Source organism: Desmodus rotundus, chromosome 6 (genome assembly GCF_022682495.2).
Source record: "Desmodus rotundus isolate HL8 chromosome 6, HLdesRot8A.1, whole genome shotgun sequence".
NCBI lineage: Eukaryota > Metazoa > Chordata > Mammalia > Chiroptera > Phyllostomidae > Desmodus > Desmodus rotundus.
Genome location: NC_071392.1, coordinates 42,818,489 through 42,834,146, shown reverse-complemented (window position 1 = coordinate 42,834,146; position 15,658 = coordinate 42,818,489). Strand labels below are relative to the sequence as shown.

At 35.2% G+C, this 15,658-nt stretch overlaps 1 protein-coding gene across 1 annotated transcript in view; it reads right to left on the bottom strand.

The window, feature by feature from the left end:
* The window catches only part of MAGI2 (membrane associated guanylate kinase, WW and PDZ domain containing 2), a 1,366,741-nt gene that overhangs the window by 835,799 nt on the left and 515,284 nt on the right, over positions 1–15,658 (bottom strand).

Below are 15,658 nucleotides of genomic sequence, written 5' to 3'. Positions count from 1 at the left end.
AGGATAGGGAATTATAGGAGCTCTACCTAATACATAGACACAAACACAGGGAGGCTGCCAAAATGAGGAAACAAAGAAACATGGCCCAAATGAAAGAACAGAAATCCAGAAAAAGAGCTAAACAAAATGGAGATAAGCAATCTATCAGATGCAGAGTTTGAAACACTAGTTATAAGGATGCTCAAGGAACTTAGTGAGAACTCAGCAGCATAAAAAAGATCCTCTTAGAAACAAAGGGTATGATAATTGAAATAAAGAACAATTTACAGGGAATCAACAGAAGAGTGGATGAAGCCAATAATCAAAACAATAATTTGGAACATAAGGAAGAAAAAACAACCATGGAGAACAAGAAGAAACAATAATTCCAAAAAATGAGAATAGTATAATCACCCTCTGGGACAACTTCACGATGTCCTACATTTGTATCATAGGGCTGCCAGAAGTAGAAAAGAAAGAACAAGAAATTAGAAATCTATTTGAAAAAATAATGAAAGCTAAATTCCCTAATTTGGCAAAGGAAATAGACATCCAAGTCCAGGATGCACAGAGTCCCAAACAAGTTGGATGCAAAGAGGCCCACATAAAGACACATCATAATAAAAATGACAAAGTTTAAAGTTAAAGAGAGAATCTTAAAAGCAGCAAGAGAAAAGAAGTTAGTTACTTACAGGGGAGTTCCCACAAGACTGTCAGTTGATTTTGCAAAAGAAACTTTGTGGGATAGAAGGGATTGACAAGAAATATTCAAAGTCAGGAAAAGCAGGGACCTACAGCCAAGATTACTCTACCGAGCAAAGTTATCATTTAGAATTGAAGGGTAGACAAAGAGCTTTCCAGAAAAACAAACAAACAAACAAAGAGTTTATCATCACCAAACCATTATTACATGAAACGTTAAAGGGACTTCTTTAAGGAAAAGAAGATCAAAACTATGAACAATAAAATGGCAAAAATACGTATCTATCAAAAACTGAATCTTAAAAACAAACTAAGCAAACAAGAAGAACAGAGACAGAATAATGGATACAAAGAGTGTTTTGATGGTTGCCAGATGGGATGGTGGTATGGGGGAATGGGTGAAGAGGTGACGGGATTAAGAAGTACGAATAGGTAGTTACAGAACAGCCTGGGGATGTAAAGTACAGCACAGGAAATGAATGGAGTAGCCAAAGAACTTATACTCATGACTCGTGAACGGTGTTCATGGTGGCAGGATTGCCTGAAGGAGTGGGGGGTTTGGGTGGAGGAGGGCAAAGGGGGGGAATCAGGACTACTGTAATAGTATAATCAATAAAATATAATAAAAATAAAAATAATAAATTAAAAAATGTGTAGATGTATACTTGAGAGAACAGCAAAATTTGAAGTAGGCTGTTTCTGGGTATGGAGCATTGGAGAGGGCAATGATTTAGTGCTTTTTGTCAAAAGACGCTCATTACCTACCTTTTGTACTATATTGTTATATGCCTTATCACCTTTTTAAATAAAAAATTAAGCAGCAAATAATTGCACAAAACATAACAGCAATATTTTATTTAAAAACATATGGAATAATTTCAATTTTGTAAAAATGCATTCATATAAATGAGGAAAAAAGGTTAAGATATATGCAAATGATTTTTATTTTATTATTTTTCCTCGTTTGTAATTTCCACATTTTGTAAAATAAGATTATCTTATAAATAAATAATAGTAATACACACAACTAAAACCTAACTAGCTAGATATGGTTATAAATTTATCCACCATTCATAACACAGAATCTGTGAAAAAATGTATTTTGTGTTCTAAACCACTAACTTACAAATAAGTCTTTGTAACACTAACTTTGTAAGTTGGTGACCCCCTATACTTACTGTGCTATTAAAAGAGGATATGGCCTTGCAAGGAAAGCAATAAAGCTGAAAACCATTTATGTCGACAAATAGAGATGCTTCATGTTCATTAATTAGACTACTTAGGGAACTTAAGAATTTATTTTATACATCCTCAATAAAATGTAGCACTTTGACTTGTTACCAGGTGACTTCTATCTGAGCAATAAATTCCTATAATGGGTATCGTTTCTAATGCGTTAAAACCACACTAATAGGTACAATTTTTTAAAGAAGCAATACTATCTTAAAGATTGTAGTCTTATTTATGTTATTTTATTCCATAAATATCATAATAGGAAACTTTGGCACACTACTCAATATTATATCTCCACCAAGACATCCTCTGATCCTCTGGGATTGAATCCTAACAAGAGAACCACAAGTGAATACTAACATTGTTTTTAGCATGACAAAAGGCTAGCTTGTTCCATGTATTTGAAGCTTAGTTTTTCCTCCATGTTCTTATTCTGTCCAGTATGGCACATTATGTACAGTCATCATGCCTCCTTAGGCTCCTCTGAACTGTGACAGTTTATCAGACTTTATTTTTGACTACTTGGGAGTTTTGAGGAGTATTAGTCAGGTATTCTGGAGAATACTCCTCAATTCAAGTCTATTTGATGGTCTTCTTATGCTTACAATGGGGTTATGAGCTTTGGGGAGAAAGTTCACAGAGGTAGGAGCTGTGGCATCATATCAAGAGCACCTGTTATTCATAAGTTCTTGTTGATGATGTTCACCTCAGTTATTTAGCTGAGAGACTATTTGTCAATTTTCTCTACTGCAAAGTGACTCTCCCCCTACCCCATTCCATAACCTGCTTTTTAGGGAAAGGTGCTATGTGCTGCCCACATTTATAGGGTATGGAGTTATGCTCCTTGTCCTTGATGGTAGAGTTATTTATATAAATAATATGATTTTCCTTTGTATGGAGATTTGTTTATTGGTCCCTATTTATTATTAACTCAATCATTTATTTATATCAACATGGACACATAAATATTTTATACACTGATTTATATTCCAATATCACATTGTTTACTGTGGTGCTCAAATTGTTCCAGCTTTGTCCATTGGGAGCTCTCTCAGCTGGCTCCTATGTTCCTTTAACATATTCTCATCATTGTGTTTTTTGAGTTATTCTTTACTTTATGGCACTAGAAAATGATCCAGGCATACATGATAATTTAAACAAACCTTTTTTAAGGAGTGGTATAAATATTAATTTAATATACATGCATTGATTTTTTTAGATTCTCTAAATTCAGGGGAGTAATGCCCTGGTTTCTTCATTGTGCCAAGCTAATATAAAATGGTGAGTGGTGTTGTCTCATGTATTTTAATCAAATGCAATACTTATCTGTTAGGTATTTGACAATTGTAGTGATGGAATGCTTAGTAAGTAGAAGTGTACAGTTGTCATGATTCAAGCGCATCCAAGTAAATTATTTTGGGAATAAATTTTCTTATGTGCATTAGCCAGTATGTGCTCACAAAACAAATCAGAAAAGAAACCCATAATATTTGGAGATAATTTTTAACCTTTAGACATTAATAATGTTACTCCATCCTAGCAAACTGAACCTCAACGCTGGTTAAGAGAATTTAACGGCACTTGAGAGAGCTCTTGAGGGGCAAGGCTTGAAGCTTTCAGTCAAGGACAATGCTGTTAATCAAGTTTTTTAATCCCATGTCATTTTGCACAGGGCAGCCTAATAGGATGATTAGTTAAACTGTCAGAAACTAAGAGAATAAAACAAGAAAATTAAAATCTTTTAAATTAATTATTAATTTGGCTTTCCCCACACAATGTCAAATCAAAAGTACTAGTGACTCTCCCATCCCTGCCACTGCCTGATTTATTGATTGATTTGATTTTACCCAAAGATAACTGAATTTTTCAGAGGATGTGCCACATCATAGCTTTTATGAATTGACTTGCCTAAAAACATTCACTGATTAAAAACTTTACTGAATATACCACTCAGACATTTAGCATTTAATACCTCATTAAGTTGAATTACAGTTCTAATATGTATATCTTACATCCTCCCAATAAGGGCTTGATTATAGTCTGATCTGCAGTTCCATCCAACTAGTTATGTAACCCACTGTTTAACATCTTTGAGCCTCCCTTTCTTTTTCAGTAAACTGTAGGTAATAGTGACCACCCTACAGAGTCACTGTGAGGATTAAATGAGATCATTCAAGTACAGAACTTAGCACATTGCATCTCTCACACGTTCAATGTATGCTCATTCCTGTGTCACTTAGGACTGGCTTAACGGGTGTGTGCAACTTGTACAGTTGCACAGGGCTACTGACACTCAACAGGACCCCTGCTTGGTTTCATACTCTTGCTGTTGCTGTTTTGAATTTCTTAACAGTTTTTTTAAGAGATTTTATTCATTTATTTCTAGAGAAAGGGAAAGGAAGGGAGAGGGAGAGAAACATCAATGAGTGGTTGCCTCTCATGCGATCCCTACTGGGGATCTGGCCTACAACCCAGGCATGTTCCCTGACTGGGAATTGAACTGGTGACCCTTTGGTTCACAGGCCAGTTCTCAATTCACTGAGCCACACCAGCCAGGGCTCTTAATAACTTTTGAATAAGGAGTTACATTTTCATTTTGTATTTATAAATCTTTGCACTGCAGGTCTTGTAAATTATGTAGTTGTGTTCACACAACTAAATTGTAAGCTCTTTGAAGTATGGGTTGCCATGGATGACTTTATATCCTAATGTGGTCTTCAATGCATTGCCCAGTGTCCTGCATGTGAGAGGGAACAATTTATACTTATGGAAAATAATAGTAGTGGTTCATTAAGACAGTCGATGTAGAGTGTCATTGGTAGATGCAGGAGACCTGCCTGGGAACCATGTGTAATTATTTCATGCCTCAGCATACAAGGGGCTTTAATTACAGCAAAATCAGGCAAAAAAAACAAGCAAACAAATGTTAATTGAAGGTGACATTATTAACTCTATTTTAATCACAGTGCTTATGTGTGTACAAAATAATATCATGATTTTAATAAAAAGCACATCTTCTAGGAGCCAAAACTCTTTATGAAGTTCATCTCTAAGGAAGACATTTCTATAAATTCTTGTTGCCTTTATAGGATATGCTGGCTGATGTGTACAAAGTGGCCCCTTCACTGCCTGCCAGATACTGTGCTATAATAAAACAGCAGGTCTTTAAGAGGGCTAGTGTCTGGGCAGGCTACTGGTTCTCATTCTGCCAGAAATGTCGAGCTATTGGCCCCTGATAAGTTTTCATGTTTCCCACTGCCTTCTGCATGGGGGTGGGGGGACACATGACCCACGGTGGAATAATGTAGAGTAGTGACGTAAGAGATAGACTGGAAAAGTATGTTGGATCGGAGGGAGTTAATAGTGCTTAATTTTGCATATCTGGTATGATATGCATTTTTTTTATAGCAGATTCAGAGCTTCTTTCTTGGACGCCAAAAACATGATCTTCATTGCTCTAGTTTGGCATATAAATCTAAAACATCCATGTTTTCTGGTTGTACTTTACCAGGGCCTCAGAATTTTGAGCAAAGAAAATCCATCTAAAATGAAAAAAGTGACAAGATGCTACTCCTATTGGAATATTTCTCTCCAATGTGGGTAAAATAAGTTAGTCAGGGAACAGGGTTAGTGGTGCTCCAGGATGACCAATTCAATGTGCCAGAGCCTCTTCTACCCTCTTGAGGTTTTACACTACACTGAGGCTGTAAATGACAATGTCTCAAAGGACACTTTACAAAGAGCACGGGCTAGTGTTAAAAACCAGCCTTGTACATGACACCTAAGAGGGCATCCTGGCATCCCTTATTGCAAGGGATCCGATAAGGGTGTCTGTATTTTGTATAAAATATAGTTACACATTTCTATGTATACATGCATACACACTTTTAAGTTTTAATTTACCATAACATTTTTTATACCAGCTACTTTACTTTTTCTAGTTGTGGGGTAAAACTAAATTAAATCAGCATTCTTTACCATCTGCTGGGTATAAATCACTAGTTGCTCTGGGAAGAAGCTAATTCTATGCCCATCACTTAAAACCTTTACCAAAACACATTTCAGCTCTTTGGCAGGGTGGCTCAAGGACAGACTGTACCTCCTGATCCTCAATCCAATGATTTGACTCCAGTTGATTGACTCTGTTTAAGGATGTCAAGCCAATCTACTGCTGTAGAACAGCAAAAATGCTATTGCCTGAAATCTCGTAAGACAGTTTCTCCTGAGATATGAATATAAAGAAGCAGAAGTCCGTGTATTTGCATCAAAAAGCTGCCCAAAGCAATTCTGCGCCATACCCTTGTACATCCCCTGCAGATGTATTTCTACTCCACCATAGAATGTGAAGTTGATTTGCATATTAATGAGAAACAACTGAAATAAGCAATTATGCAGGTGAGGCTCCAGTTAGGGGGACAAATATTTTAAATGTTGTTAAGTGGAAATCCAGAACAATTTAAAATAAATAGACTTTGCTTTCTTTTCCTTCTTTAACCTGGGCTGCATTAATGAGAAGTTAATTGATTCTTGACAACTTTAATGAGCCTTTATTAACTACATAATTGGAAAGAAAAATCCATGGATGTAATCAGTGTTTTAATTTCTTAGAGCCAATGTGATTGACTGAGTGAGTCATGAGAAATCCCACATTATCCATCTCCCCCCAAATACCTAGGTGCCCGTAAACCTTCCTGGTTCCTGTTCTTCCATTTCTTTGCCTGCTTGAGTACAAGGAATGTGCTGTCTTGAAGCCACATCTTGAGTAGAATGAGCCCTGCACAGATGATTACAGCCCCATTTTATCAGAAACTTTCTGGGTGACTTTTATAATTATATAATCTTTTCCAGTAATTTTCAGTTACTTTTCTCCTTTCGGCTTCCATTTTCTCATTTGGAAAATGATGAAGATTAACTCTAAATTCCCTTTGAACTGTAAATTATATGTTTCTAATGGTAAATTACACGGTGACTCTTGTATCTGAAGAGCCCAATCAGTAATCGCCATCCTGTCATCTAATTCAAAATACAGTCTCTTTTCAGCAAATGCCAGCCAAGTTTTTACTAAATGACCAGCCAAAGTTTTCTGACATTCTTCTTATTTACTGTCTAGATCAACTATCTGAAAATGTGGTTCTTGAATCAGTAGCTTCAAGTTCATCAGAGAACTTTCTGGAAATGTAATTTCACCTCCATTCTGACATACTGAATTAGAAATTCTGGAAGTGAGGTTCAGCTATTGATTCTTTAACACATGTTCCTGATGATTCTATAATGCTAAAGTTTGAGATCATATATATATCTCCTCTGTTTTACACTTTCAATTCATTTGGAAAAAGAAAACATGCTTTGTGAATGGCTACATAACAGAAGGTCGGCATTATCTACTAACAGAGACTAATCAGCTGGTGCTGTCGGGTCTGTGTTCACACTCTCGCCCTTCTTCCCCAAGCCCTCTGCCTTGTTTCTTCTTCCATCTCTGCAATACAATTACAATACAATCATAAAATGCAAATCAATTTCCCTTATCAATGAAAATGTAACTAACATATCTAGAACACTTCAGTATTTCGAACCACTTTTCACAGTTAGAGTTCCCTGATTAGCACCCTCGCTTTATAAATAACACAGCCTCAAGAAGTTTAAGTGAGTTGACAAAGTTACATTGCTGGCAAATACAAATATAGAGATATAAAATCATTACTAAAAGAAAATATCTTCAGTGTTCAGTAAAATTTTCAACCAAATTGTAGGAAAAGAGTAGCTAAACAGTTAAAAAAATTTTTCCCAGACTGGTGGGGCTCAGTGGGTTGGAGGTTGTTCCCACAAACTGAAAGGTTGCCCCAAGTTCCATTTCCTGTCAGGGCACAGGCCTGGGCTGTGGACCAGGTCTCAGATGGGGGCATGTGCAAGAGGCAAACAATTGATGTTTCTCTCGCACATCAACGTTTCTCTCCCTTTTTATCTCCCTTCTTTCCCTTCCCTCTAAAAATAAATAAATAAATAAATTTTACCCTTAAAACATGAACAAAAATGGGGTTTGGGTTAAAAAAATAGTATTTCTTGAAGGGAAATAATTGGAGACTTCAAGTATGTGTACAACAATCCTTTTATTTATAAAATGTATGTCTAATGTTGTAAAGATGATTGATGATAACACAATTTGTAAGAAACTCATTTTACTCATAAATCATCATACAAATACAAATTTTGACAAAATCAGTTTAAATTAAAGATTAAAAACAGATTGATGAAAGATGATAGCATATCAACATGTAAACTAAAAAAATAAAAAGTACAAGTAAATCCACTTTATATTTTAGAACATATTCTGAACTCAAATGTCCAAAATGAGAAGTAATAGGAAGAAAATATATCAGGTAGAAGTCACATAGACTTTATGTCTGCATTATTATTTAAGTCAACACAACTTTCACTATTTACTATATTAGTTACTATATTTTTCATCTCAAGTGACAAAATCTCTAAATTTTTGAAACAGAGCTCTTATGTGAATAGAAAACAGCCTGAATTGTAACCAGCTTTTCCAAGAATTTATTCTTTTAACCAAAGTTTTCAAGATTGTAATATCAAAGAATTCAAAATAGGAGACATACTAACCAGAGTTGTTTTACAAAACATTTATATAGAGTCCTAAAAAAAGAAGACTGGTTTTGCTCAGTACAGAAGATGGCAGTGCTATAAATTAGCCTCAAGTCCTACATCTCATGATTTCCTTGACAGTTTATCAGTTCTTGGAAATGCATACAGGCAATTCAGATGGAAAATGAAGGCAAAGACTCCAAAGGCCTGCTATTCTACTCAAAGCAACATATGTACTAGAGATCTTCATATTCCAAAGGTTTGTAAGAGTACGGTCATCTCAATTCACTGGCTTTCATTATCAGAAACAGTAATATGGAAATCTCTGTATGCTGAGTTAAAGGTTAATAGCTTTCTTGAGAGAAAGATGTTCAAATTAAACAAATTATTTTACTTCAATTAAATGAAGTGAAGTAAATATATAACCCCCCTAATATATTATGCATAATAAATTATGAGTGAATGTACCAAATTATGTATTTGGCACTTGAAAGATTTTTCAATCAATTGTCCTCGTTGTAAACTAAAGAAAAAATGTTAATCTTTTTAAGTCAGTTGCTAGGATTCAATAAGAACTAACTTCTCAAAATAAAGTTTAGGATAGAATTGCTTGTCAATCTGTATGACAAATCAAGTTAATTTAGAAACTCATTTTCACAACAGCAAATGCACTTACAAAGGGCACTGTTTATTTCTTGCGTTTCTGTGAGTACATCTACATCTATTATGTTTCAGACTCTATTTCATTTTTGATATACATACATTTCCACACATAGTGTACTTGGAACTATCTTTAGGTTGCCTTTTAATTGTTCTACCTAGACTTTACTGCGCTTATTCTCAAAACTTGTCAGAGCTGTCCTGCCAGGTGTGGCTCAGTTGGTTGTGCGTCATCCCACAGGGTGAAAGGTCACTGCCGGTTCAATTCCCGGTAGGGCCACAGGTATGGGTTGCCGGCCAGGTCCAGGGTTGCAACCAATCAATGTTTCTCTCCTTCTGTTTGTCCCTCCCTTCCCCTATCTCTAAAAATAAAAAAATTCTTAAAAAAAACTTGTCAGAGCAATATAAAATACCTAAGGAAGATATACAGTGAGGGTAACATAAATAATCTGTCCAATTAAACAAACAAAGCTTCCTCTTTTAATGCAATTTAATTATACATATACCACACAATAAAAATATCTTATGATTTGAATCTACATAAAACCCATTCTCTGAATGGGAAAAATATTTATAAATGCTGCATTTTTCTATCATGAATGACATAATCTATTTATCCGGCCAATCTATTACTTGGCTTTTACTGATTAGAGCATGATGATCTTCACTTTGGTACAACAAGCTGTATTTTCCAAGATGTTTATCACTGCTTTGGTGTCATTTCCACTGACTATGATAAAAAATAGAGAAGAAAACCAATAATGACTAACAAAATGGCCAACTTACTGAGTGGTTTTGTTTTAAATATTCATTTGTAAGTTAGAAGCACTAAAAATATTTGCTCAAAGAACTACATTTTTTGAATGGCAGTTGAGTTTCCAGATTGGTAGATCCAATCTTATTTAATTCATAATATGATTGAGCCAAAATTCTTACAATAGAGTTCCAGTGCATTTGACTGGCAGTGCCATACTTTAGAATTTTTAAGGTTTACTTATTTAAACGTATTTATATAATTTTATGTACAAAGCACTCTTTTGAAGGAAAAACATCACCCTTTCTAACTTATATCAAGGAAATGTGTGCTCTGTTACTACAATCGAAGGGTCATAAGTTTGTTTCCTACATTGCTAGTAGTCCCACCTATGACATAGTGATCACTTTCTGGAAGCTTTGTCACCTGCTTCCTTGAAACTTCAACATCAAACAAGGTCAGAAACAGTGGTGTGCTGATGTCAGCTCACACTCGCTTGCAAGAGCCAATCTTTACATTTTTAGGAATTTTGAAAGCTAGTGTTAAACATAGCCATTATTAAAAATTAAATCATATAAACTTAAATGATATTAAAACCTAAGATAAATATTCAAATTCATTACTTCCTACTTATTTTACTATTATTTATACACTTGAGGGGATTTATGTTTATTGCATTTATATGGTGGACATACTACAAAATAGTATGTTGCACATTTTTTTCAAACTGTGCTCAGTGATCACATGCTAGCTTGAATTTGAACTTGAATCTGACTGTACTTACACCATGGAAATTGGCACACACTACAAATTAAGGCTTTTTTTTCTAGAAAGCTTGCTTCCCCCAGCAACCTCTGGCTTCTATGGCATCATTCACAACTAATTATGGTGCTGACCCAATAGGAAGAGAGTTCATATTTAAAATAGAAAATAAAACACTTCACCATGACATTTATATGACACTCTCAAAATATTCATGTAGATGAAATTGACAAATAAATACCAGAAAATATTAAAAGGAAATGCTATCACAAGAATTGCAGCTCAGTAGGTGTTATGCAGGAGAGTGTTGAGGAAGAGAGAATAAAGATGCTCTGGGTTGATTATATGTATTTAAATTGATAAAGTTATTTGTTCTTTGTTCCCTTTAAATAATGGCCAAGCAATTGGTCCCCAGAGACAAACACAATCCCAAACTTAAAGCGATAGCAGGAACAGATATAGTCATTAAGAGTAATGCATTGCAAAATGACATTTTAAAAATAATTTTACACCAAAAAGGGAAGGAAGAAAAAAACAAGAATCAAAAAATAAATTCTGGTGTATGTCTTACTTGCGTACATAGGTAGACTGTTTTAATGGTTCCAAGATTTAGCATATAGAAATAACTTTATTGTTTTTGATGATGGTATTCAAAGGACCTTTAATAAATAATATGCCATATGACTATTAATGCATTTATTTATTCTTCATTTGCTCACCAAATGTATAATTCTTCAGAAAAATTATGTAGACTTGTCATCTATAAATGCTTATCTCTCATTTATGCATTTCAAAGTTAAAATATATTGAATTAAGAATTCAGTTTTGGCTGGGAGAGGCAAAAAATGACATTGAGAAATACATTTTCCACACCACTGCTAATTTTCTAGTTATTTGAATAGGTGGTAGGTTCACTGCATATATTAGTATTATGTTTAAGAACTTACACTTACTAAATCTATTCCTTTGTGTGTATCAAATATCACATAATAAAAATGTTTGAAAGGAAAAATAATCATATTGTGCACATCTGCCAGTTGGGTATTTAGCCTTTACAAGCTTCAGTTTCCATCTGCTAAATAGTCAAAGTAGGAGTACTTCCTTGCAAAATTTAAATGATATCATGTCTATAAAGATAAAGATTCTGAACCCTGATCCAACATGAAAATCACCTGGGAGCTTGTAAAAATACTGATGCTCAGGGTCACAATCCTAGAGATCTTAACTGAACAGATCTGAGGAGGGTGTGGGTATCAGTTTTTTAAACCACCTTCCCAAATAATTCTACCATGCAGCTTGTATTGGGAACCACTGTTAGCCAATATTATCAGTGCTTCACTCTATCATACAATGAGGTTACCACACAATTACCCAAGGGCAAAGGTATTGAGAAATACAGGAGAAATGTGTTTAGTAACTTGTTCACTTGCCAAAGTAGCTCAGATGTTAGAGGTTTTTCAGTGTTCTCACTCAACTCTTCAAAGCATGTAGAGCCACAATTTAAAATTTTTATTGCATTTGAGAGGGTCTTCTAAAGCAGTTGTATTATGAGGTCCATCTTTTTTAAAGTGAAAGAGGGCCAAATCTTTTCTCAACTTGTTTTAAATGAATCCCTTTGCTTTTGTGTTACTTTGTGCACATAATTTACTGAAACTCTTGAGCTAATCTCCTTTTCCACCAAGTTCCACTGCAGCCTCTGAAGTTCAAACCACAGCCATGTGTGAATGAGACCACCACAAGTGCTCCCTGTCTGGCCTTCCTGCTGCCACCTCACATCCAGCCTCCAGTGATTGCACCTTCCGGTTCTTTGTTCACAACCCTCCTTTTAGCTCTGGCTGGTGTGGCTCAGTGGATTGAGTGTGGGCCTGGGAACCAAATGGTCACTGGTTTAATTCCCAGTCAGGGCACATGCCTGGGTTGCAGGCCAGGTCCCTGGTGGTGGGTGTGCAACAGGCAACCACATATTGACGTGTCTCTCCCTCTCTTTCTCCTCCCCTTCCCCTCTGTCTAAAAGTAAATAAATAAAGTATTTTTTTAAAAAACCCTCTTTTTATGTTTTCCTATCATCTTTACATACAACTCCAGAGGTCTTCTTTACAAGGCATTTTTTGAGAGGGTCCCTGGCTTTCTCTTTAGTCTAATTTATAATGTTCCTTCCCATCTCCCAGTCCACTCCAGTTTCTCTGATTCCTTTGCTATTCCCTTGAACACGTCAAACAAGTTCTCTCCTTCGACCCTCCACACTTGCTCTGCCCTCTGCCTGGAACATCCATTCAGGCCAGATGGCTTGGCTCACCCTCCCTGAATTCAGATGTTTGATCAAAAGTCATCTCTTCAGAGAGCTTCCTGGTGACCCTAAGAATGCAACTTCATTCTACCAACTGTTGTCACTTCCTCCACTTGTCTAACTTTATTTTCCTTTACAGCTCCTAATCACATTAATATATCACAATTTAATTTTTGTATTGTGTCTTTTGCCACAGAATTTGAGTTGTATGAGAGGATGAACTCTGTCTCTTTTATTGGTCATTGTGTCTTCAGAATACAAATATATACAGATACAGAGTAGAAATTCAATAAGTACTTGTTGGATGAATAAATAAAGATGTAGTCAGAATGAGTTGTCTCCAACTCCTGGGAGTCCCAGAAAATTCTAGAATTCTTTTGGTTCATTGATTAAAACAGCAAGACCAATTAGCTTCACAACAGATGGCAAATCTAAAGCCAAGCAGCCATCTTTCTAATTCTGGCATCTGTCACAAGATGAATGAGGCAGGAGTGTGTGCATCGATCAGCTAAGATTCAGCAGCATTACAGAAAACACCTCAGACCTGAGTCTGTCTACCATTTCTATTTTCAGGGAATCTGAAAGAGAACACCTAATAATATCCATAAATCTGATGGGCAGTAATTAAATCAACATTGATTCTATTTTGTTAGTGATTTAAAGGAAAAAGTCATGTCATATATACATATATATATATGAAAAATTCAGATCAACGCTCTATATAATCTAATTGAACAGTTTTCTTCCTAATAAGTTTACCATTTGTAAATCAAACATTATATGGTGCTCAATACATTAAATGTGATAAATAGAAGTGTGTGCTAGAGTGGTTTAAAAAATACTCTTTTTTCCGTCCATAGTACTGATGGTATCTGCGGAGAAGTTTAGAAACAGATGCCACTGATATTATTATTATCATTATCTTGTCATAGTTAAGGAACAATAATGAAGCTGATGTTTCTTCCCTGAAAGTGGTAGCACATAATAACCTGTTAGAAATGTTCAAGCAAGCACTTGGGTTATTTGGTGTAAAATGACACCAGAGATGGTTAGAATACAGCATGAATTCACCAGTTCTGTTCTGTGTCATACAGACACAGCCAGACTCAATGAAATATGCTTTTTATCAAAGTAAGAGTGTTCGTATTCACAATACAGGAAATTAAACGATTATTCTTGTCAAACAAAAAGTAAGTTGTTTTAAGGAGAAAGAATTCTTCTGACATTTAGTCAAATTTTATTCTTTCAGGAAACAAGCAATTCTTTGACAGAAAAATATGTTCTTGCCAGAGGATATGTACTCTTCTGTTATATTTTGCTAGTTTTCTATTTTCTCGGCACATAAGGAACAGATGGAAATAAAGCTGATCCAATGAAATAATTTCTTTTACATGCCAGCAATAAGGAAAACTAAATTCAATGAAATAGTCTAACCAAATTTACCACATATATGTATATGTATCTTTAAACCTTATGGGAAGTGTAAAACCAAGGAGAAATCATGGGAATTATTAAAATAATATCTACCTTTTCATTTCTTTTCACACAACTTTATAGTTGTTATTTGCATACTTCTCTGAATTCTCATTTTCCCCAAAATATAAATTCAAAAAGCTATACTACTTGTTTCAAAATGATTTTTGGCTTTCCTAAAGAGTTCTTCATACTCTGAATATATTATATGCACTTGGACTGGGACTAATAATACCATTTTTAATAAAGTATATAATCATTCTCAGATTTCTGGCTAATAAAATAACATTTTCCAATGTACAATATGGTTACATTTATCTCATGCCACTGTATCATTCAGATTTTAAAATATAATCATTTTATAACAAAATTATTTGCTGTCAAATCGAGCCATGATACCAATTAATAGTGTGCCTGTTTAAGCAAATAATTTGGGGCAACACTGGGAGCAATTAATTTGACTGCAATAAAATATTTAACTTACCCTGGTTCATATTCATAGAGTCAAGATCATGGCTCTCAAAACGATGGCAGCCACTCATGTGAGCAGAACTCTTTCAGAAGCTAGTGTTAGTCACCCCTTGGAATGCGAGGAACTGTACAAGAAAACTATAGCAAACCTCGCACAGAGAAAACCAATAGAACTCTTTAGTTAGTCACTTGTGTTAAGTATGCAAACTCTCCTTTTGCTAGGAAAGAATATATTCTTTAATTAAGTAAAATGTTAATGATACTAAACACAGTATCTCAATTGGACCCCTGTTGGCAGTTCTCCCAGGCAACCGGCAGAAACAAACAGTTGAATCTGTGAAAAGTTGAATACTCAGGGAAAGAGCACAAAAAACATGTTGGAGATGATATGTGTCACATTTAAACATTTTAGAAACTGGGTACTGCAGAAGGTCTCTGCCCTGACTCACAGCTTTCTCAACTTAAAACTTCCCCTTGCCGAGGTCCCCCCAATTCCTGTGGTTATTCCCTGTTTACCTGATCTGAGGGGAAGTGTTACAGCGGGAAAGTGAGAGAAGAAAGAGACAGCAGACTTAATTGATTGCAGTTAAAATATATTTTGCAAACTTGATAAAAACATATGAACATGAGAACACATTGTTAGCTCCCCTTACTGAGGACCCATGAAGCAGGGGCTCCCTGATTCTTAGACTGTATGAATTTCACGTTATCTGCCACAGTCAGTGAAACGTCGTGGC